The sequence below is a fragment of the Pezoporus flaviventris genome, unplaced genomic scaffold (genome assembly GCF_033815535.1).
Source record: "Pezoporus flaviventris isolate CSIRO_AGI_PZ_B2104156 unplaced genomic scaffold, CSIRO_AGI_Pfla_v1 ptg000036l, whole genome shotgun sequence".
NCBI lineage: Eukaryota > Metazoa > Chordata > Aves > Psittaciformes > Psittacidae > Pezoporus > Pezoporus flaviventris.
This window is the reverse complement of record NW_026892584.1, coordinates 6,070,924-6,093,895: the sequence shown is the minus strand read 5'-3', so window position 1 is coordinate 6,093,895 and position 22,972 is coordinate 6,070,924. Positions and strand designations below refer to the sequence as shown.

General features: G+C 44.1%; 2 protein-coding genes across 3 annotated transcripts in view; both read right to left on the bottom strand.

The window, feature by feature from the left end:
- DENND2B (DENN domain containing 2B) overlaps positions 1–18,010 on the bottom strand; it is a 180,308-nt gene extending 162,298 nt beyond the window's left edge. The window contains exon 1 of one of the 2 annotated variants that reach the window (XM_061462955.1): positions 17,935–18,010. The gene's annotated coding sequence lies outside the window, so the exon portion shown is untranslated. Of the gene's footprint in view, positions 1–17,179; positions 17,611–17,934 lie in introns of those variants that run through there. The other variant, XM_061462953.1, reaches the window with a different exon arrangement.
- RPL27A (ribosomal protein L27a) overlaps positions 1–22,972 on the bottom strand; it is a 230,984-nt gene that overhangs the window by 168,204 nt on the left and 39,808 nt on the right. The window lies entirely within an intron of this gene.

Here is a 22,972-nt window from a genome sequence, read left to right as displayed (position 1 = left end):
AAGTACTTTCTTGATACATCTTTTTTTTTTAGCAAATAAATCCAACAACCAACAGTATAAATAATATAAGAAAAACTAGCGCACGTGTTCCAAATGGAGTGATTCGGAAGAGGTCTGCATACAAGGGGGAGTGCCACAAACAAGAAAAGAAACAGAAGAATTTTTAAGAACCCAAAAGGTGTTCCCCTAGAGCCCTCTCGCCATCATATCCAGTAGACACTTTGAGCCCCAAAGGCTAAAACATGACTTGGGCACAAACACCATTGAGCTATAAATTGAGACAATACCAAAAGATCAGTGAGAATAGTGAAGGATCAGAAGCACCCACTACCAGGAGGACTGAGAGACAAGGTATATGCCACCACTGTTTTCTTATCAGCCTCTTTGTGAACAACTTATGCAGAGGAATGGCTGAGGGAACTGGGGTTGTTGCCTGGAGAAAAGGAGGCTGAGGGGAGATGTTACCGCTTTTTACACCGACCTGAAAGGAGAATGGAGTGAGGTGGATGTCAGTCTCTTCTTCCAAGTAATAAGAGGTAGAACTAGAGGCAATGGCCTCAAGTTGTGCCAGGGGAGGTTTAAATTGGATATTAGGAAAAATGTCTTCACTGAAAGGGTTGTCAAGCACTGAAACAGGCTGCCCATGGAAGTGGTTGAGTCACCATCCCTGAAGGTATCTAAAAGACCTCATGAAGATGTGACACTTAGGGACATGGTTTAGTGGTGGATTTGGCAGTGTTAGGTTTACAGTTGGACTCAATTTTTTTTTCCAACCTAAACAAATCTGTGATTCAATGATTCTATTTAGGGTATTTGATTATATTCACAAAACTAGAAACAGTCTGTTGCAATGCAAGCAGAGTACAGAATATCTACAAAGTTTTTCTATTGCTTCCTGCAGAATTCCAGTTTGCTGGCTGGAACTCAAGATCCTCTGATTTGGCTCTTGATGCTCCTGCTTGATAAACTATTAACTTTTCAGGTGTTCCCCTGATGCCAGCCTGACAACACATGCAGTGTCTGTCATAAACAGTCTCAGACGACACCTGTCCAAGGTTCATTTGTGCTGCAAGGCCGCAGGGCAGCTCCAGTTCAGAGGAAATCTGCTGGCAGCTTCAGCTGTGTAGCAGAAAGCTGTGCTAATTGCTCCCTGCTAGAAAAATGGAAGTGCTCCATGTCCACATGCATGGATTTGTTGGAAGTAGTTTGCCCTGAAAATGGAAGGGAAAATCCTCAAGGTACAATCAGTTTGGTGTCAAACACACACTTTCTTAACTGATACCCAACTCCTTCAAGGAGCTGAATTCCTTCAGCTGGAGAAGCCAACAGACCTTTCGTCCTCAGGATTTTGATGGGAAGTGTCCTGAAGCTTTACAACACAGACACAGGAAGAATGCCTCTCTATATCTTCTGTGAGCATTATCCTTGCATGAAATGAAACAAAAGATTTTCACTAGACACATGCTTAAGGATGAGAACAAGAGTTCCAGCAGGTTTTGCTCTATCCCTTTAGGCACCCTTAGGCCTCATACACAACAGCTGAGACACACTAGCTATAATCTCCTTAAAACTATCGCCGTTGATGCAGTTTCCTCTGACCAGGAACGTCAGGGATATTTTTTGGCCAAGAACCTTAATGACCTAACAGCACTAAAGACAAACCTTTTTCAGCTATTCGTCTGCATTCTTCAGGCATGAGGACATGAAGAGGGGGAAGCACTGAACTATGTAAAACTGTGGAGAGACATTCCATTACAGAGCTATTCAAGTTAGCATCTCATTTATATCCTGGGATATAAACATAACTTCTTCCCCATATATGATGAAGATTCCCATGCATAATTTTTCAAGACTAATGCTGCGTAAACTTGCTTACAGCCCAGTCACTCCACAGCCTGAGAATTTTTAGAGGGTGACATATTTGATCATTTTTTAGTATACTAGCAATAAACGAATGAAGGTTAACAGGTATTTCTCCTCCTCCTGTCCACTTTTTGTATCTGCCTTTTTCCAACCAAAAAGGGACCTCTGTTACTGCTTACACACACAGTTTATACAAGTAGAAAGACCAAGAAATCTGGCTTCAATCACTAACTAGTGCTTGTAGACAACACTGGAATAAGAATAAAGGTAATAAAAGTCAACCAATGGAAAAGACATCCAAGACCATCAAAGACTTGTTAGCAAACAGCATGGCATGAAAGTAGGTACAGACACTGAACGCAAGGAAAAGTAGAAGGTGAGGTAGAAGGGTACTGTGCTACCCAGATTCCTGCCAATGCCAACAGGAATGAGACAGATGGGTTTAGACAGACAGCTAGGCTTGTCTCCAAGCTAAAATCCCCAGAGTTCCCAAGAGAAACTAGGAGTGCATTTCTCTCTCTTATTCATGCATTCTTTATAAACCTCCAGAGACCGCTCTGCAAACTGGAACAATAAAACAAAATGTCAAGACAATAAATGGGGCATCCAGTCTCTGCAGTTTGTTAGAGAAAAGCCTTTTCTGACTTGATGGCAGTACCTCGTTTTCCTTTCATAAACAGCAAAGTGATGCAGAATAAGCATTGCCGGTTAGAATTACCTGAAAGATAGACTGTAGCAGCACAGCATTACTTGGCTAGATCAGTTATGTTCAAAAACTTCAATATGAAATCCATCTTGCCACAGGTATATCTTAGTATTTTCCTGTCATCTGTTCTGTAGTGTCATACCAGGTACATTGCTAGAGATACAAGAAATAGCAGGAATCCATTCAATTTTTTATAATCTGAGGAAATTAATTCCAGTTTCACCTCTGCTCCCAAACTTCTATTATAATTTGAGAAAGTCGGAACTGTTGCAATAAATCAGCAATGAAACAATTAATGTTTCATTCTCATTTACAGTGGAAGCATTTAAAACTAAAGGTAGATGTATCTTCCCTTTTCTTCAAACAGGAGAATTTCACTGTTATTACTTACCTGCACACTTTGATTTGCTTGGAACCATAAATTTCATTTCTGGAAGAAAATAATATTGCTTATGCAAAAGTGGTAAAGCAAGTACCCTGCTAAATTATGGTGAAGGATCACAGAGGTCACCCTGTAGCTGGAGAGCCCAAAACCCCAGCTCCACCTTTGGCATATTAGGCAACTGCAGTCACGCAAGTAATTTTATTTCCAGCTGCTTTGATTTCTTAATCTACAAAATGGAAATATTGGTTAAGGTCATTCAAGGACATTACAATATTCAAAGTTTCATTCTGTGCTTTTATCTGATATTTGAACGAAACCAAGAAACCTTGTGTTGCACAAAAAGTCAGTTGTGCCGATACATCTGTTCTCCAATAAAAAGCAGTTGCTGGGTTTGCTTCTGCTTCAGTTAGGCCTTGAGCCCACTCTGGCTCCTTAGGAAGCTCTCCTGGCAGCAACTTAATTCCACAAAGTGTTTAAAATCATCAAAATAGCATATTTAATTGTGCTTCATTTAATCAAAACCTGTCAATTAGCCCTAGTAATAGCTCTAATTAACTCTGCAAAGCACTTTGGAAAACTACAATGAAAAGGACTGTATTGGAGCTAGGTATCATCACTTTCATCACTTCCACAAATATGACCTGAAGACTTCGAAATACACATAAGAAACTTCTTTATGCCTTTGTTGACTCAAACACTGCTCCAAGCCATATGACATTCCTCAAGGAAGAATTTCAAAGCATTTAATAATTCAAAATCTTGCAACACCTTTGAAAAGCAGTGAAAAGTGGGCAGTCACATAAATTTCTTCATCCACTGCTGAAATACATCTGTCTCTAGGGTGAAGCATAGTACTCGTTTAACAGTACAAACCCACAGAAGGAGAGTGGGCACAAAGGAAAAAATACTATTGTACCCATTTAGACCTAGAGGGGAAGTTTGTGGGGGCAAATGTGCAGTTAACCAAACCAGAATTTAAACAGCACCTTTTGCTTGGTGCCAAATTAGTCAGAAATATCCCATGTTTCTAAATTTGGTAGTCTTCTAAGGAGGAGTCAACAGCAACAAGTCTCTGTAGGGGCTGGTAAGGGTAGATGGGAAGTTTTCTCCTTATTTGATTTACTGGTTAACTTAATCTGGACTGTTTATGACTGTTTAATAGTGTTGGTGGGCTGATCTCATGTTATCTTTAGATGATACTTTAATGTTGCAGCACAATCATTATTACATTCTTGTGAGCTTAGAGTGCCTAGGACAATTGCTTAAATCTAAGAGAAGTACTAACTCCTCAGGCAGACAGGCACAAGTGTTAAGCCATTAAGTCCAGCACCTGACCCATATCCCATTTGAAAACCACAGTCTCCAACAGGACTGTGCCCTCAGCTCCTCTCTGGACCACCGATACATATCTTCTCTGTTCATGGGACAGCTCTTGTACACTAAATCATAGAACCAAACATGCTCTTGGGAGGCCTCCTACCCACATAGTGAGCCTCTCCCAGTACAGTTTAGCTCATGAGAAGCTGTTCAGTCAGAAAGTCTTAGGAGGACCTTGCAACAACCAGTTTCGTATCACATGCCTTTGGGCTTTGCCAAACCCACTAGTTTTAACTCAAATGCAGATTCCACAATGTTTCCAACCCTGCTGAAAAATTTACATTCTTCTTTAAGCAAAGGTAACACTCTTACACTGGGAGTTTTTTCACCCTTTTATATTAAGTAGGGCAAGAAATATACTCTGAGAAGAATAGAACTGGGATGCAGACTACTTTTCTTTCAAACATCATTGCAGAAAAGACTTAGGTTCAGCCTTACAGTAAGGAAGGGCACTATAGGTGGTCATTGCAAATTCCAACCAGGAACATGCTCCTCACAGTGCAGCAATTCCCCAGGAGCTACTTTCTAGACAAATGGAGAAGAAAACCGATATAGTGAAGGTGCTGGTTTTCTTACAACTGCACTCCCAGGTGGACAACAAGTAGGGATCACTCAGTCTTAGAGAAAGATTCTCTGACCTTGTTAAGTATCAGTCATGGGAAAACATATGTTTGTCCCTGCTTTTCAATTCACCTGCTGTTGCTACTAAGCACAGTGCAGAAAACAATCAATGGATCAGGTTTCTAAATGGGAATCAAAACCATTGGGAAGATCTAACTTCTATTTCACCTTTTTGGGAGGTTTCTTCCACTACTTCACTATCCTCTTCTAAGAGACACAGTATCATGCTGTTTGCATGCACTTTAATGTATTTGCATTTTGCTGAGATAACTCAAGTATTACACAGTTCAAGGTTTAAACACCTATTTCCCCTATTTTGAACAGCACCCTTTACAAAATATAAAAGACAGACACATTTTCAGGATATTTTTTCTGGTTAAAAAAAGAAAATTAAAAAAAACTACAAAAAAAAAAAAAAAAAAACAGATGGGGTTTCAGTCCAAAATATGCAATTGGCATTTGGCCCAGTGTAAAGACATGCCCAAACTGCCTGAGGACAGAGCAGCTGTGGGGCCAGGGGGCAGGTCACAAACTGCCTAAACCAAGGAGACTGCAGGAGCAATTCCTTCAGGCCAGAAAACAGTTCTGTGGAAAACAAGTGGGGAGTATACTAAAATCACCTCCATTCAGTCTCGCCATACACAAGTTGAAACCATTTTCTGTCCCTTTAGTGTTCCTTCTTCACCCATCTGAGCCAGAAACTGCCACCCAGCCTCATCTCTTGTTTAAACCACCTCCCACTGTCCTCAGTTTACAAGGACAGGAGAGAATTTCCAGAGTAGCAACAAATCTAGTATGACACTGAAAGAAACTTTTGGTAAATGCAATAAAGTGCTGCCATGAAAGATCAGCCAACTCAGCTCCTGATCCAAGCATTGTGGAAATGTCTACATGAATGTAGAAAAGGACCAGAAATATTACTGAGGGAGGAAACAGGAGGAAAAGAAAAATATTACAGAGGGAGGAAAAGAGAGCAGTTCACTTAGCCAGCCTGTATCCCCTCCACAACAGAGGGGACAGGAGAAAAAAAAGCCCTTATAGCTATGGTACCAAACATGAGTAAAGTCACTGTCGAAACCAAAGCACAGTTGATGTAAATAAGGATGTTGAGTTGTAAAGGGTGTAAAGTTGATGTTGAGGATGTGAATAAGGCTCCTGTTACCTGCTTATTCTCCCACTTCTGTACTTTATTCACATAACATAAAAAAAAACAAAAACAAACAAAAAAAAACTACGTGCAATCCATTCATGCTGTAGAAAACTTTATTCTGGAAAAGCAGCAGCAAGGTTCACTTCATGGGACTCAAGTTGCTCTAGCAATTTAAACAGGCAGCACACATAAAATGCTAACAGAGTTCCTACACAATCCAAAGGACTGAGAAAAATAGGGTTATTTGAAAGGTTTTTTCAGTGAAAGTGAAAGATAAAACCTAATTTAACCTGGACCTGAAAACTTTAGAGCCCAGTAAACGTGCAAGAGAGCTATACACCATTTCCTATTAGGTGGCTGCCAAACAGATTTGCTACACATTTAATAAAGCAGTAAAATAAGGTATTTATGTAGAATGTTTAAATCTAAACATATTTGTTCCATTTTTTTTAAATGAAAGTGTAACCTGATAGGTGTTACAATTACTGGACATTGGGAAATATGATGAGAAAAAGGAGTCAGAACTCCTGCTGCATCACAAAAATTAACATAACAGTGCCCTTTCACAGGTCTGCTTTAACAGACCTATAAAACCTATTGCTTCGAGCCTCTAACATGAGTGCCCAGCTGGCAGTTGATGGATTTTCAGATGCCTTGGAGGGTCTAGCTACTTTGAGGGAGTATTATTGAATACTCTTTGCTGGGTCCCACATCATTGCTATTCCTTCCCTTCAGGGCTTCACCTCATATTTGGCAAAGGAACATAACTGAGCTCTTTCCAATGTCAACACCTTTTCTTTGCTTGGCTAGAGGTGTCAGTGCAGAACAAACACAGGGAACTACCTTCCTAAGTTCAGAGCTCCCCAACTCACATGCATTTTTCAGGCTCAATCTTCTGCTCATTGAAACTTTACAGTAAAACTGCCATAGCCCACTGAGTACAATTTCAGACCATCACACCTTTTCCTGCTAAGGAAAGAAATGCAACAAACTGCAAAGGTACATGTCATAACAAATAGCTCAGTATAAATATCTAGTAAATTTTGCTTGTTTAATGTGCAGATCTCAGGAGGTATCAGTTATCCCTTTACAGATGCACAGAGAAACTAAGGTTGCAGGTTATGGAATGACTTAGAAGACCTCTGAGCAAGTGAACAACAAAGCAGGAAACAGGAGAAGAGACTTGCAAGCTAGTAAATCTTTACCTGAGTTTACATCTTTCTGTAGACATTGTCATTAACAGTAGTTGCTTCTGAAAAAAATGAATTGTTCTCTTTCGAAGAAAGACGAACTCTCTTCTTTATGGGTGCTTATTCCCAGAATGGAGAAAATCAAAGGGATAAGATTACAAAAACACTAATGTTACAGATCAAAGCTGTTTTCTTCTGAGTTTGAGTACAAAAGTGAAGCAGGTATTTTCAGGTAACATTATTTTAAGAAAGAGGTACTTTTCTGTTTCAGTAGGGATATATAAAGACATATATAAGTATCTTCAATACAAGGAAAACACTGAAACAATAAGTTGCTGACTTCTGTTTGCAATACTCAATCACATTCCTAATGTGAAGATTCTGAGTTCCCTCTAAAAAGAACATGTGGATGCTTTATTGTTAAACAATTAGGCCAAAACCATGCTGAGGATTTTTCTATCTGGTTCAAACTGACTTTAATGGAAAATTAGCATCAAACTCTCATAAGTGACTTAGAAAATCTCAGCAGGGTTGTACAAAAAAAGCCAGAGCATTTTTCTTCTATTTCAAGCTAGCCTGCTTAAGGCCTTGTAAAGAGCTGAGAACCCATGAATAAAGATAGAAAACTGTGAAGGCAGTAAAGGTCTTTGCCTCCTCTGTTCCCTGGTAAAAATGAAGTTTCAGTTATCCTGAAACATCTGCTGTGCTAATTTGTGTATCAAAGCTAACATCTGTTTTCATCAATGAAGTGGTTTACAACTAATTTAATCAGCATATAGAAAACACTGCTTGGAGTATTTGTGAAATGATGTGGATAAATTACTATCTTTTGAATAGTTAGGATAAATATATTCTACATAAGATGTAAAGCTGGGCTATGCATTGATGTTGGAGATTGTACCTTTGTCTCTTGGCATGGTGCAGGGTGAAGGGGGCTGAAATAGTAGATACAAAATAACTGTCATCTAGCAACCAGAAATAAGGATTATGGCTAAGTCTCAAAAATCAAACATACTAGATACAGAAGAACTCATGATTTTCAAGAATAAAAAATAGACTAACATTATATCTGTATATATACATTAGTTCATTAATAAATAACTTGAGATTAAGTAGTTAAGAATCATAGCATTAAAAGCCTAAACTATCCTGCTAATCTCACCACCTAATCATACAAATTTGGAAATCAAGTAAACTCATCTGAAATCACCTTCTATTTGAAAAAAAAAAAAAGTTAAAAGGCCTTTTGAAGCACTGAAGGGCAGCTGCAGTATTGTCGTTTCAGAAACACTGCTCTGGGTGTTTATTTACAGTTTGAAATGAAAGAAAATATTTTGCCTCACAATATATTTCTGATTTTCCTAAGCCTTTAGGTGAAAATGGATAGAAAAGCTTTTATCTGTTTCCAGGATTACCTTCCTGAAAGATGCTACACAGCTGCAATATAGCATCATCTTTCTGCCATTGTCTGAATTCAGCTTTGGTTTTTATTGTAATTTGCCCTACTCCAGAAACCACTAATCCTAATTTGATTCAGAAGTCCTCATCATTCAGATATTTAAAATCTACATGATAAAGCCTAGAGTTGAAAATTATTTATCTCCATTAGCCCAAGGTTTAGGATTCCTGCATCCAGATTTTAGAAGTTATGGAGGTAAGTACCCTTGCTGTGTATTGGGGGGGGGGGGGGAGGGAAGGAAGAAAATATGTATATATATACACACACACACATATCATTTATGTCAGTGTGTCTTGGATCAAAAATTCTCTCACTGACTGTCCAACATTAGAGGTCATGGTAAGCCTCCACAAAAAAACCTTTCTTTTCAAAACAGTTGATACGTACTTGCCTTTTACTCTTTGCCTAACTAGGAAGGTGGTGGATTCAGAAACAATTTGAAAAGTGACAGCCAGAAATAAAGTGCAAGGTGAGGAAGAGCTGAGTGCCTATATGCTGGGATAATCCACCTGGTCCAAATCACACTGCTCTGTGTGGTCTCCACCCACCCCAGCTAGCCTTCTGATTACATGTTTGTCAAGGCTGGACAAGTAGAGGTGGTTGCGAACCTGTTCTACTGCAACGCAGATGGGAAAAGCAAAAAGAAGTTCTGGTCCAAGACAAAGCACTAAGTTATCCAGGGCTGGATTCCTGCTGTTTCATCCATTACCTTGTGAATATGCATGTCCCTCAAAATTCATTACGTATTTGAATTTCTCACGTGAATATGCCACTGAACAGAATTATTCTGCTTCCAGAGTGTACCTCCAGCCCAGTAACTCAGATACACTTCTACAGGGCAAAAAACTCTATTATGTCTCCAAACTTAAGAATAGGCCAGACTTTTTCCTCTATCACATCAGCTGATCCAAAGTAGTTCTGGGTCAACACTAGTATGCCAAATATTCCAGTAAGGTTCATCTCATACTTTCTGTGCAAAATTATGCTTCCCACTAAAAATAACAGTAATGGATTGAACTATTAATCTTCAAAAGAGAAGCTGGTTTCACCAAGAAAAGCAGAAAGCAAGTTCTCTTATCTTTCTTATAGGCTGCAATTTTATGCTAGGTCTTAACCTTTTCAGTTGCTATAAATAACACAATATATAATGATCCACTGAAAAAATAAAACCATCATCTCCCTTCAGCCTTATATGCTGGAGTGTCCCCCCAGCACAATCTCATGGAGGTGGATATAAACCAACAGTGTATTTTTCTCATAATTTTTTACCTTCCAATGTTGTCCTCAATCAGGAGGAAGTATGTGCCACTGAAAACTTGATGGCTCTCTTACTGTTTCATTTGGGCAACATCATCTTAGCTGCACATTCATCAACACTTCTATTTCTCCAACTCAGCGATAACTGTCTTGCAGGGAGATAACTCAATGGTAAACAAAGCCAGAATTAAAGCCGAATCTCAATCAAACCTTATGTGATGCTGGTTTCACAATGCGAAGCAGAAACTGACATCTTTCTTGGTGTCCCGCTAAACACAAATCTGATCATCAGAAAACATGTCCAAGTAAAGGAACACATCATCAGCTAACTTCTTGCAACTCAAACAGCTACTATTAGGGACTGTCCATGACAGACAACAAGCCTGGATGCTCACAGGCAGATGAAGAATCTCTCTGTCACCATTTATTCCCTTTCTAGGGACTGATAAACCTCAAGCCACAGTTAAAGTGGTACCTAAAATCTAGGTCTTACATCCATACAGAGCCTGGACACAGCAGCAGCACAATTGAGGGTGTGACACATACAGTTCATTCAAGCCCAGCTGCTGGGTTTGGAGTGCTTTGGAAGGGAGGCTCAAGGGCCAAAAGAAGAAAGAAGAAAAGAAGCACACTAAGAAAAGCCAAAGAGACAAGAACAACAAATGTTTTCCTTGGAGCTAACAGACAAGTTTCCCCAAAGCACAGAGGTTTAGCTGAAGATTTTCTTGCATGTAAAACAGCAAGAGTGTGGGGGACCTTGCCTCTCTTGAGTTTATTTTTTCTAGGGAGTTACCTGTGTTTTCCAAGTTATGTAGCCAGAGTTAAAACAGGGTAGGCTAGTAAGATTATCCGCAGCTCACTTTGGCACTAGATGAAAAGGTAGCTCTGCCACCCAGTAATATCCCCTTTTACTCCCCAAGACTGAGTATGTCTCTGGAGAGAAAGACCAGTTCCTCTGCTGACTGGTATACAACTACAGCAATAAATGCCTTGAGGGTCCTGCTCAAGGTGTTGGTTCAGAGGATAATAAAGCACTGAGCCAATCAGCAGGAAACCCCTCAGCACCAGTCCCTAGCACTGGGGAGAACAAAGCTGAAGCACAACACCTCTGAAAGCAAGGAGGGAGGCCTAGAAGATATCCTGTTAATAGCAAAAACCGGCTATCAAGGTTATGCCATTAAAGCTCAAGAGTACCCATGAGTGTCACACAGGCTTTTCAGACAGGTGCCAAGAAGAGAGCATGAGCTCCTAGCACTTGTCCTTAGTTTTCTCTGCATTGTATAACTACATAATTGAGGACATCTACTCATTTCCACAGGAGATATGGTGATGGAAACATCCATAAAACACCAACAGTGAATTATGCATACAAACTTTCAAGTGCATGAATTGTACTGAATGCTGGTTTAACAATTTCAGAGATTAAGTAATATTTGCAAAAAGCCTATAGGGTGGTGCAGATTATTTTAGGCCCCTTCTGTCTGATCCCTTTCTGTCCTTCCCTACTCTGATCTCAACTCTCAAGTCAGCCATTTCTTTCACAGTTTGAGTGTCAGAGGGGATGTTCTGACCAAAAACTGAAGTTCACAATATAGCAGGGATATAGCAGGCAGTAAAACACAAATTATGGTATGGAAGTGCTGCCCAATTTGCAACTTAACAGTGGAAATAATCAAAGCCTGCCATTACGCAGGAGATCGGGTAAGCTTTGCTGATCTGCCATATCTTCAAAACAATATTTCCTGTTAATAAAGCTCATTTGAACAACACCAGCTTGCAGGATCTTGTGAGCCTAGAGGCAGCATTAAGAGATGAGGCAAACTGGAAATGCCAATCGTTACAATCCTGTGTCACAAATGAGAAGCACTTTCACACAAAGCCAGTCAATATGCACATTGTGCCCATGCAGAAAGAAACATGACTTCAGGCCCACTCCAGTGACCTTGAGTGATAAGTTTCCACCAGGACAAAGGATCAAAATCGTTAGAGCCCCTTTAATTCCACCCTGTCCTGCAAAAACTACGCACGCCCTCAAAGAAGTAACAATGTTGAAAGCAATAACGTCAAGAGACAGACCCATCTCCTCCTGACTTGGAGGATTCTATCAGAACAGTGAACAGATTCCATGCCTAGAACACCTGCTCCTCACTGAAGAAGGGTTGTGAGGTCTTCCAGGGCAGCTCTCACAAAGTACTTTGGTCCCTGCCCTAATACTTGGAATAGCAGGCAGAGCAGGGCACTTTGCACAACCCTAGTTAGTCAGCATGTCCCCTCTGATTGTGACTGGATGCCCCATGAAGAAAACTAATCTTTTTCTTAAGGAAAAAAATGCAAACCAGTAATTCAGTGTGATGACCCCATCAAAATGATGAAATGAATAATAGTATTAAAACTTCACACAAGGACTGTTTCTAACAAATTGAGAGTTAGGGAATAAAGTTAAATGTTTCAACTCAAAGACCTGGTTTCCTGTGTTGGCACCAGTGCTAAGACTAAATGTTCATACATAAGCATATTTACATCTTCATTTAAAAGAGAAATTAGGAGGGAGATACACTTAAACTGAAATAACATTCCATTCCTGTGTGCATGAGCACACTCATCTATTTCTGACAGAAACTCCCTGTGCTTTCACTGTGTCCTTAAGGACTTCATTTGCACAGATTCACTGAAGTCAGCTACACTGAAGCAGCTGATAGGTTTTCAGCAGACACAGCTCAAAGAAACATCTCTTCAAAGAGCGGTGAAAGGTGGCATTAAAAATGAATACCTACTCTTGTCCTTTGTTTCTTAGCCTAATAAATACATCTCCAAGGTCAGAAGCTTACAGCAGAACATAAAAAAATCACTGACTGTATGAATTACAGCATGCGTTTACCTTAATAGTTCTAACTACCTGGGTATACGCTCCAGATGGAGAACAAGTTAGGTTACTCTATACATGTTCACTGTGGATTAAGGTAATGCAGTCTTCTTCCAAACTAGGTTGGTTAAGAATATGAAGTTACAGACCTCAGCTGATGAGTAGGAATGCCTACTGTGAATCATTGCAATTCTATTACCTCTATCTATAATATCCAGCTCTCTGCACATACACAATTATCATATCTAATTTCCCACTGTAGTTAACAGCAACAGACCCAAACAGAAAGGCATACCCAAACGAGAGAGTGGTTTGGCCATGAAGTGTTTATGTGCTAGCTGATCCCTGTCCCTACAGTTTGTAGTAAGGTGGACTTCAGACAGTTCAGTTGCTAACGCAGAATAAATCTTTCAGGCTCAGACCCTGGTGAATGAAAAGTTTTAACTGCTGTTCAAAGCCTATATGAATGAAAGACGACTTAAATCTGAAACTCCATGAGCCAGCATCCCCATTGTTCAAATTAGCCCTCACTTTATTTCTGCACACATAAAGAGCAAGGACCAGGAAACAGTAGCTATAGAGGGAGAAGGATCTTCACCCTTGCCCCCTCTACCAGAGCAGAACTCTGGAGCAGCACAGGAGACCAGGATTTACGGATTCTTTGTGGCAGCTCCTAGGTGGGCAGGACATCTTCCATGACATTTAACTTGACACATCTCACCAACATAAGGCATTTCTACATGAAACAGAAGGAAGATACAGGAAAAAATTTTGCAGTCAGATTAGGGGTAAGTGTGAAAAGTACTAACACTCAGGTGGTGCACGTACACCTGAAAAACATATCCAAAATTCTTCACAAAAGGGGAATTTCAGGTCTTATGTGGTTTGACTCCAAGGCTTGGCAACACCACTTATAACCTCACCAAAGTTCAATATGACTAAGAGTGTTTACAAGCAAAAGGAATAGGCCAAATTGAGAATGTAAATATTTGGATTCAATTCCCCAAACTTGCCTCCATCTGTGCTGCCAACTAAATCCCAACTGCAGACTGAAAAATCTGAAAAGCAACAGTTGCACACACTTTATAGCACAGAGACAAAACTAACACACATGGCACTCAGCATTGGGAGGGAAAAAAATTGTAATCTAAACTGAACTTATTTTAAACAAGACATCAGTGAAGTTTGGACCGAAACTTAACTTGACTCAGCTATCATTTGGTACATTTTGAAAGTCGATCAGTCCAGATGTTGGTCTTCTGCTCTGCAGGAGACTGGGCTACATTAACCATATCTAGATTACTCAAGACCACATAGATGATACAAAGGATCAACTACACAGTGGTAACTTTGATCTAAACCACATTCTCTTAAGCCATCAAAAGTGAGTACTTGTATTTTCCTGGGGAGATGATTCGAGGAAAGTCTTCTCTGAACCTGCGGTAATTTATTTAGCAACCTCAGTCCTATATTCAGAATTCATTTAGGATCCCAAATCACTTTGAATTCTTTCACACAGGCTTTCTTTTTTTTCTTTCTTTTTTTTTTTTTTTTTTTTTTTTTAGTTTTACCACAGTTCTTTTAGCTATAGATAAGGATGGCAGACAGGGATCCATCCAAGAGAGTGAGAGTTTTGACCTTCAACAACCACAAATCCCAGGGGATACACTGCATTCTCAGCAACCAGTTCCCAGCCATTCTTCCCAGCCCTTCTCAGAAAGTGTTAAATGCCTTTCAGTCCTGTGTGTCCATTGCAGACACTCATTGGAGGCAATCAGAAAGACAAGCATCTTGCCAAGTCAAGGATCTCGACTTTTTTCGTATCATAAGAATCTGGGCCTCCTCACTCCCACTACTGTAAACTAACAAAAAGTCCATCCTCTCCCTCTTCAGTTAAATGGGAAAAGTACAAATCTCATTCTTTAGCTTTACTCAGCTGTGGGAAACTTGGTTTTGCTCTCCAGTTAAAAGCAGGCTCTTCAGCGCACTTCACAGTGACCTCTTCACAAGCAGCTAGTATCATTTCTTTAAATGCCCCTACACTAAAAATAGTCCTGCTTCCTAAACATGAGTGCTTAGCAGTTCCAGGCATTCTGAGATCCTGCATACCACTACATTTTTTTTAAACTGGCAACATTTACTTAACCAGCAATTAAAGAAATGAGGCCCAGCCGCCCCAGTGATTCTTCCCAGAGGGTCTTAGATGTTTATGAAACACAATGAAAACAATAAAGTGGATAAAATCATGCTATTCCATCAAGTCCCTGGCAAAACTTCCCAACCAAGAATAAATTGGCATGGTACGTTACAGTCAAGAGATTACACAATGGTTTACAGGGTCACCAATAACAAGGGGTCACAAGCTCCTTAAAGAGCTACAGTATATGTTAAAAGTCACTTGCTTGAAGGGAAGTGGCAATGTTTGGTCCTGAGCTCCTATGAGCAAATCCTGGCAGCCACAGCACAAACACATTGTAGGGGTAGGAGAGGGCAGAAGACATCTCTCCTTCTCAGTACCAGGAAGGGCAACACCAGTGTGCAAGCTGGCTGGGGGAGTTTGGCACCCTGAAGGAAGCAGAAGAAAGCCAGGCCAGGCAGGACTCTCTCATTTCTGCACAAGAGAGAATACATGATATATACTTTAAGGAGCAGGACAATTTCCATGCCCCAGTGAGGCCCAGTATCCCCCCCCATCACCCCTTCCCAAGGAGCCCTGCTCCTCACTCCCCCATACTCTAAAAGAAAACTTGTTCCATCCCAGAAGCAAGATGGCAGTTCCCTGTCAGTGTAGTCACTCTTAAGAGTGTATAGGCTGTAGCTTGCTTTAATGGTGTTTGACAATATTCTTAGCTAACTTAATAAATAATAAATAATTGCTTAAATGTGTTGCAGTTTTCCTTTAAATAACTAATCTTAAAGCAGGAGAGAAAAGAATGGTCAAAGCCATGTATCTCACTCTTGCCCATCAACATGGTAACAGATTTCCACCATCACCTGCATAACTCAATCATCAAAATGAAAGTTAAATTCTGATGTTCCCAAAACATATGTGATTTTCTCAAACCTCATATTAAAAGCAAGATACTCCCACTTCTGCTCTGTTAACTCATCCTTCCACCATATGGAATATCTTCATCTAGTGACTATATATTCATCATGTATAAACGAATATTATTTAAGTCTTAAAGACAAATCAACCTCATTACAATTCATCCTACTCTGCATCATCAGAAATAAGGGTTTCATCCTTTATCTTCCACAAGTTTGGGTCACTGTAGGTAGTTTTTACAGGATTATTCAGTATCTGGCTGAAGTTAAAAGACTGACTACTCAGTCGGAATAAAACTGAAAGAAAACCTATTCCCCAAAGCCAGTGCTACAGTAAAACAAGGGTGTAGAAAACACTACTATTGATATACACCATGCAATAACACTATGCATCCAGTTTAATTTACCTTTGCTACTAAAATTCAAAGTACATTTGACTGATAAAACTGAAGTAAATATAGGAAGGCTCTCTCATACGTAGCCGGTACTCTTTGATTGTGGTGACCTGCTGCTCCTTAGTAAAGCAAATGCTTGGTACCAAGCCAAGAGCAGTACATCTGATTTTCCCACCAAGTGAACTGCTGAAGCAGCTCCCTTAGCTCTTCAGCTAAATCTGTCTTGGGATCCTAAAGGCTTCCGCCGGAGTCCAGGTGGCTCCTCTACTCTTTTCAACACGCATGCGAACATTACAGCCTATTGGACAGACGATGCGAGTGGACACTGGAGAGGGAAAGCAGCGCTACAGCGTCGCGTTCCCCTCCAGATCAGAGCCCCGCACTCGGCCGGCTGGCTGCTCAGCCCGGGTATAGTCAACCCGGTCCCGCCGAGGTGGTTTCCTGGCCTCCGATCCTCCGGGGTGCCTCTGCCCTCGCCCCACACGCGAGAAGAAATTCCCCGCTGGGCTCGGCGGTGGCAGGGGTAGCACCCACCGCAGGAGCACGGACTCCCCACTTGGCCCGTGCGCAAGGACCCCACGCCTTCTGTGATCCCCCCCTCCCCCCCGGCAGAGCAGAGCAAGACAGAGCAGGGCAGAGACACCCGAAAGGATCACAGGTCCTGTCCTGTTGCCGGCGGCTCCATTGCCGCTGGGGTTCCGCGCTCCGGGGACTCTCCACCGCCGGCCGCCGCTCATCCCCGGCCCGCCCCACTCCCGGGAGGCGGGCTGCTCTCGGGGCGCAGGGAAGGCGAGCAGAAGCACGATCAATCGTTTCTCCCCCTAGCCCCGCTCCCCTGCCCAGTTCCCCAGAGGCGACCACCGACCCGGCAGCTCGGCTCCCCGGCCCTTACCGAGGCGCGCAGGGATGCGCTCCCTTCCGCCGGCCCCCTGAAGCCCCCGTCCCGCAGCCCGGGAGGTTGTAGCCTTTTTGGAGAAGCTGGGAAGAGGGAAAGAAAGAAATGGGGGAGGGAAAGGGGAGGGAAGGGACTGAGATCGAGGGAGAGAGAAGTATGCAAAGGCAGGAAGTGGAGACGGCCACGGCCAGTGCGGGAGATTAATGGGAACCAGTCACCCGGCAGCCAACAAAGAAACCTGCTCCCGCAGCGCCGCCAGACCAGGGCTGCAGCCCCGCCGCTGCCGGGCAGACCCGAGCACCAAAGCCACCGCTCCCCTCGGCAGTGCTCGGCTCCAGCACCGCAGAAGGGTGGGCGCCGCCTCCCTCCGGCCCCAAAACCGGGTCCTGGCCAGGCGTGAGGAAGAGGATCAGCCAGCCGATGCCGGGCAGGACAGACCAGTCTGAGGGGAGATGCGATGGGCAGAGGAGGGGAGAACTGAGCCCCCCGTCTGACAATCCTCCTCCTCCCTCTACTCCAGAGGAGCTTATTTTTTATTTAAAACCGACGAGTGCTGGGCTGCTTTCCGCGCGAAGCCGCTTGCAGGGAAAGAAGAAAGAAAGGAAGGAAGGAGGAGAGCGAGCGGCGCGCTTCCTGCGCCCGAGCGCAGAGCAGATGGTTTCAATCAGGGCGCCGGGGATAGGCGAGCCCCCGGGGCTGCGGGACGTGGGGAACAGGAGCAGTACCTGTGGAGAAGGAGGTGGGGGGAGAGGGAGGCAGCGGATTGTCTCTGGTCTCCATTTCTAGTGCCTTGTTCAAATCCCTTGCCTTACCAGGACTAGCTCCCGACAGCGGCTCTGTAGGGCGCTGCCGCCCGGGGAGCGCAGCCTGAGGTCCGCACGGCGCAACGCCCGTACCAGAGCGGGGAGGAGGTCTCTGTGTGGCACAGGCGATAAGTGCACTTACCTACCTGCATACCTGCCCGCCTGCCTGCCTGCCTGCCTACCTACCTACCTACCTCACACAGGCCCCAGCCCGCCTGTCCCCGTGCTTCTGCCAGCCTAATGGGTGATAAAATAACACAAGATGCCTGATATCAAAACCACACAGAGGAGGCAGGGTACCAGATGTCAGCAGAACATAACTACTTCAAAATACAAACACTGCACCTATGTCTTGAAGTATTACGTAAGCATTTATCACTAACAAGCATTATTAGTCACTTCGCCATGTAGTAATCAAATGATAATAGGAACAGAAGAAACGTAAACAGATGAGCAACACAGGCATTCTGCAATTGGAAATCCAAATTTTAGCATTAACATTTCTGGAACTTTACACACATGCTAACTTTCTTCCCACTGACTGAAATGGAAACTGAATGGTGCTCAGCATTAAGCAAATGCTTATGAGCTTCCCTACAGAAGGATACTTCTTGGAACCCAGAGCCAGGTACTCAGGATAAACTATTCTTCGCTTTTGCCACCTCATCAACAAAATAAAAGATATTGTCTTGAGATACTCTGATCCATTGTCCCACATGACAAGGAAATCTCATCAAAGAAATCAAAAGACTGAACACACAGGAAACAAGGGTAACTCTCATCTGGATTCTGATGTGAATGCATGTTTCAAAGCAAAAACTATTTCAGCTGTCAGCCTTCTCGGGACAGATGTATTTACTCAGCTGCAAACAGAACTGTGTCACTGAACATCAAAAAATGGTGGGAGTTTACATTACAACACATGAGGAATGATTTACCTCCTGAACAACAAGCTACTGCTGCAAGTACTGTGAAGGAATATAAAATGAATACAACTTTCTTTCCTGTTAGGAAAACAACATAGGAGGGCCTTCCCGAGTACATTTCACAAGTGCAGGAACACAGCAAACCATCTGCCTTTCCAGGAGAGCAATGATAATGTTAAAGGAAAGATGCTCCGCTCCCAATTAAGCTGGAAGCAGTCTATTTTGGCTGCTCCTCCAGCACATCAAGCAAGCATTTCAAACATGCTAACAAGTTAACATTGCTTTTATTAATTTTTTTTTTCTCGCATTTATGTTGCATTCAGGCCCCCAGACCTCAGGCACCCCAGCAACTGCCTACGTATTCCTCAGAGTACAAGAGAATCAACATAAAGCTAAGTTGTATTTGAACACTGAATTAGGGCCTTCAATGTGTTTTCATGAACAAGCAGCCTAAGAAGGGCTTGTTTATTACAGGAGCTGGCTACTGCTCTGGCTAAGCAATTGGAAGATGGTAACAAAATGTAAACTAGGAGAGGATTATTTTTCTTGTTTGCAAACAGATTACATCAGGCAAAGCCCCACCAACAATGAAGGATTTAAAGAATCAGAGCCTACTTGTTAACCTTAGCTATACTGCATGTAAAGAAATTGCTTATTTTGCCCTTCTTACCATCACCGCTGCACAAGTGAGGTGAGCAACAGAGCAGCACCCATTTACACACAGACACTGCTGGTTTCGGAGCCTGTTTGGTGGCTCCGAACGGTGACTGTAGGGCTGACCTCACACACATGTGCTGCCGCGCTGGGCCAGAGGCAGCTTTCAGGGAGCACACAGGCTTCTATGGCAAACCTGGCCTGCAGCAGGGCAAAGCACATTGTGCTGGTTACCAGCCAAGGGAAATGGCTTTCTTTTGGAGAGCAAGAGGCAGCCATAGCTTGCAGACACTCTGCCCTCTAGTACTATCTGTTTCACTCGGCCAGCCATCCCTGCATGCTGTAGTTTTTACCTCAGAAGTTTAAAGTAAAATGATAAAACCCAGAGTGTACCGCTTTCTACTACAGAGAACACGGGCTGAAACTCCCTGGCCACACCAGCAGCGGCCCGCTCAGCCACGGCTCGGCACCCTCCAGCTTCTCTCGGCTCTTCCCGTAGCAGCCGGGCAGGAACAGCGGCGGAATGGCACGTCATGGGCCCGGCGCCATCAGAGCAGCTCCGCTAAAGGAAGGAAGCTCACGGGAAGCCCGCCCGGGGCAGTCGCTTTGCCTCAGGCATGGCGGCGTTAAGGGAGCACTGTGGGAGACCCCGCCAGCGCCTGCGGTACCTGCCCCGGTGCCACCGGTGGGGCACCGGCGGGCCTGTGGCGCCCCCTAGCGGCAGCTCGAGGATGAACGGGCGGGGCGGGACAGAAAGGTGGCGCGTGCGCGTTGTGACGACAGGCGCACGGCCGCGGGATGGAGGGGGAGCGCGCGGGGCGGACGGTGGGGCTGGCCCGCGACGTGCTGGAGCGGGCGCGACGGCGGCGGCGGGCGGCGGGACGGGAGCCGCGCCCGGCCTCGGACCCGGACCCGGTCAGTGCTGCGGGCGGCGGGGCGGGAGCAGCCGTGGCGGCAGAAATGCGGGAACACAAACAAGAAACGCAGAGCAGCTGCGGCCTGAGGTGGTGGCGGGATGGTGCATACTTGTACATATATATGTATATACACGTATATGTAGGTGTGCGTGGGACTGAGCCACCCGTCTGCTTTAACGAGCTGAAGGCGTTCGGAAATTCGCAGAACGGCTTCACGCTGGGTTATTTACCCCCCGCTTTATTTAGTCAGAGCCAGCGGCGCTCACCGGGCTTTGCGAGACACTGCTCCATCCCGTCACTTCTTGGGTGCGGCAAGTGCCTCGGCGCTGCCTGGTGCACACTGCGGTAAAGCCAAGCACCACAGCGGTGGCCACACAGGGCTCTTTCACTCCCCAAAGGGAGAGTCTCCCCTCCAGGACTAGCGAGTGTTTTGCTGTTTAGTCATAGAATCATAAAATCATAGAATAGTTAGGGTTGGAAAGGACCTTAAGATCACCTAGTTCCAACCACCCTGCCATGGGCAGGGACACCTCACACTAAACCATGTCACCCAAGGCTCTGTCCAGCCTGGCCTTGAACACCACCAGGGACGGAGCATTCACAGCTTCCCTGGGCAACCCATTCCAGTGCCTCACCACCTTAACAGTAAAGAACTTCTTCCTTATATCCAATCTAAACTTCCCCTGTGTAAGTTTTAACTCATTACCCCTTGTCCTATCACTACAGTCCCTAATGAAAGTCCCTTCCCAGCACCCCAGTCCCTTCAGATACTGGAAGGCTGCTGTGAGGTCTCCACACAGCCTTCTCTTCTCCAGGCTGAACAGCCCCAACTTTCTCAGCCTGTCTTCATATGGGAGGTGCTCCGGTCCCCTGATCATCCTCATGGCCCTCCTCTGGACTTGTTCCAACAGTTCCATGTCCTTTTTATGTGGAGGACACCAGAACTGCACACAATACTCCAAGTGAGGTCTCACGAGAGCAGAGTAGAGGGGCAGGATCACCTCCTTTGACCTGCTGGTCATGCTCCTTTTGATGCAGCCCAGGATACGGTTGGCTTTCTGGGCTGCAAAGTGCACACTGAAGCCGGCTCATGTTCATTTTCTCATCAACCAACACCCCCAAGTCCTTCTCTGCAGGGCTGCTCTGAATCTCTTCTCTGCCCAACCTGTAGCTGTGCCTGGGATTGCTCCGACCCAGGTGTGGGACCTTGCACTTGTCATGGTTAAACTTCATGAGGTTGGCATCAGCCCACCTCACAAGCCTGTCAAGGTCCCTCTGGATGGCATTCCTTCCCTCCAGCATATCAACCGAACCACACAGCTTGGTGTCATCGGCAAACTTGCTGAGGGCACGCTCAATCCCACTGTCCATGTCAGCAACAAAGATGTTGAACAAGACCAGTCCCAACACCGATCCCTGAGGGACACCACTCATTACTGGTCTCCAGCTGGACATTGAGCCATTGACCACAACTGTTTGTGTGCAGCCATCCAGCCCGTTCCTTATCCACTGAGTGGTCCATCCATCAAATTGATGTCTCTCCAATTTAGAGACAAGGATGTTGTGTGGGACAGTGTTGAACGCTTTCCACAAGTCCAGGTAGATGACATCAACTGCACTACCCCTGTCTATCAGTTCTGTAGCCCCATCATAGAAGGCCACCAAGTTGGTCAGGCAGGATTTCCCCTTAGTGAAGCCATGCTGGCTGTCACCAAGCACCTTGTTTTTCATATGCCTTCCAGGAGAATCTGCTCCAAGATTTTGCCAGGCACAGAGGTGAGACTGAGTGGTCTGTAGTTCCCTGGCTCATCCATTTTCCCCTTCTTGAAAATGGGGGTTATATTTCCCTTTTTCAAGTCGTCGGGAACTTCACCTGACTGCCATGATCTTTCAAATATGATGGACAGTGTCTTAGCAACTTCATTCACCAGCTCCTTCAGGATCTGCGGATGGATTTCATCAGGTCCCATGGACTTGTGCATGTTCAGGTTCTTAAGATGGTCTCGAGCCAGATCCTCTCCTACAGTGGGCGCAAGGTCTTCATTCTCACAGTCCCTGCGTCTGCCTTCCAAGACTTGGGTGGTGTGGTCAAAGCATTTGCCAGTGAAGACCGAGGCAAAGAAGTCATTCAGAACCTCAGCCTTCTCCAAATCCAGGGTAGCCAGTTCCCTGATAGTTTCCAGAGAGGGCCCACACTGTCCCTAGTCTCTTTTATTTGCAATGTACTTACAGAATCCTTTCCTGTTATCTTTAACATCCCTAGCCAAGTTTAATTCTAACTGGGCCTTAGCTTTCCTAACCTTGTCGCTAGCTTCCGGGACAACATCCCTGTAGTCTTCCCAGGCTGCCTGTCCTTGATTCCACCTTTTATAAGCCTCTTTTTTCCCTTGAAGTTTCCTTAGCAGCTCCTTATCCATCCAAGGAGGTCTCCTGGCCCTCCTGCTGCACTTCCTTCTAGTTGGG